Here is a 2,228-nt window from a genome sequence, read left to right on the forward strand (position 1 = left end):
GGATGGTAAAGCCACCACAGTTAGTCTTTCACAGCCTGCTTAGATGGTAGCCACCATTGTTAGTCTCTCACACCCTGGTTAGATGATAAATCGACCACTGCTAGTCTCTCACACCCAGGTTGGATGGTAAAGCCACCATGGTTAGTCTCCCACAGCTTGGTTAGATGGTAAAGCCACCATGGTTGTCTCTCACACCCTGGGTAATTGGTAAATCCACCACAGTTAGTCTCTCACACCCTGGTCAGATGTTAAATCCACCACTGCTAGTCTCTCACAGCCTGGTAGATGGTAAAGTCACCACTGTTTGTCTCTTACACCCTGGGCGGATGGTAAAGCCACCACAGTTAGTCTTTCACAGCCTGCTTAGATGGTAAAGCCACCACGGTTAGTCTCCCACAGCTTGGTTAGATGGTAAAGCCACCATGGTTGTCTCTCACACCCTGGGTAATTGGTAAATCCACCACGGTTAGTCTCTTACGCCCTGGTTGTGTGGTAAAGCCACCACGGTTAGTTATCACAGGCTGGAGATGGTAAAGCCACCCCAGTTAGTTTCTCACAGCCTTGTTAGATAGTAAAGTCACCACTTTTAGTCTCCAAGTCTGGTTAGATGGTAAAGCCACAACCTTTAGTCTCTCACAGCTTGATCAGATGGTAAAGCCACCACGATTAGTCCCTTACAGCCTGGAAGATGGTAATACAGTCAGTCTTGCACAAAGATGCACTTTGGGGAAAGCAGAAGAATAATCAGGAGAGTGAAAAGGGAGAGGAAAGAGAGGGGAGCAGGATCAACAAAAAGAACAAAGCCCAACTTCCTCAAGGCATTGGGGATGACTCAATCAATAAAATAGGATTTACAAAGTGAGGTAAATCACTGGTGAGGGTGCTGGAATGGCTTGCTGATTGCTTGCACTGTGCAGTGCTCTGTTCTTTCGAACAGCTAGGTCTCGAGTCCTTTTCTGAATTCCTGGAGCAATGCAGCGTGTTCCTGAGTGGCAGGAGAAGGTCGTTCCAGGCCATGGCCGCCAGGTGAGAGAAGGAGCGACCTCCTCTGTGGAATCGGGAGATCACGGGTGTCTGCGAGGAATAGGGGGGTGGATTGAAGGTGTATAGTCGGTTGGTGGAAGGTCATTAGTTTTTTTATGTATGCTGGTCCTTCATTGTGCAGGGCTAAAGTAGAGGACTCCTCATAGGCACCATGTGGCACCTGAAGTCCAGCTGGACTCACAGGAGCTCAAGATGCACTCATACGAGCATTACTTAAGAGTCTAGGGAAGATTTAGACCAACAAAGTACCAGATATGGCAGTGAACATACAACCATATAGCCACCCTGAATTTGTGGGAGCCTGCTTCCGGACTCACGAATGAAGGTCTTTTTTTTTTTTCTTTTCATCCAAGGTCCGTAGACCGCATCCCATTGCCTACGGTTTGCCACTCAGATTGTAGAAGTGTATCTATCATGCGTGCTTCCCAACTAACAGTGGAAATCAGTAGGTGGTCCAGGACGTGCTCATTTCCAAGTCGTTAACAAATCGCAAGTAGGACTAGCTGGTGTGTGGAAGGAATGATCTAAAATTCTTCACTGCTGGGGGTTCTCTGAAATCTAGTGATACCACTGCAGAAACCCAGACTCTGCTGCCCACTCTGGACTGTAGCTGGTCGTTTCCCTTGCTGTGTCAGGTCCCCCCCCCTTCATCCAACACCATATTCTCAGTAGCTGAGTGAAATGGGCACTGAAAACTTGTGACTTTCAGTGTTTTTTGTTATTTTAAACATAACATTAATTTTTATCTCATATCAACACCTACACAACTATTATGGCACTTTAACCATTGTGTTTTTTTTTTGTGAATTTCAGTTTTTTTTTTTTTTTAAACATAGACTAGGATTTTATGACTGTACCTATAACGTCACTTTAACCTTTTTTTTTTTTTTTTTAAGTGAATTTCTGGCACTGCTCCAAATCCAACTCCCCAGCTGCGCATGACCTGGGCCCAACACACTAACCACTGCTTTTGCCTTTCCCCCACCGCGAACAGCCTTCATCAGTGTGCAGCATGGGTTGCCTGCAAGAGAAATCATTCAGATATGCCTAGTGTTTTCTGAACGTTAACCCCTTAATGCCCGATCAAAGGCACTCTTTAAACACAAATTTCACGAAAACAGCTAAACAGATTTACAACAAATCATATACATAACGTTTTGTCAATTTTTATGTAATTACATTCA

The sequence above is a fragment of the Pleurodeles waltl genome, chromosome 4_2, assembly GCF_031143425.1.
Source record: "Pleurodeles waltl isolate 20211129_DDA chromosome 4_2, aPleWal1.hap1.20221129, whole genome shotgun sequence".
NCBI lineage: Eukaryota > Metazoa > Chordata > Amphibia > Caudata > Salamandridae > Pleurodeles > Pleurodeles waltl.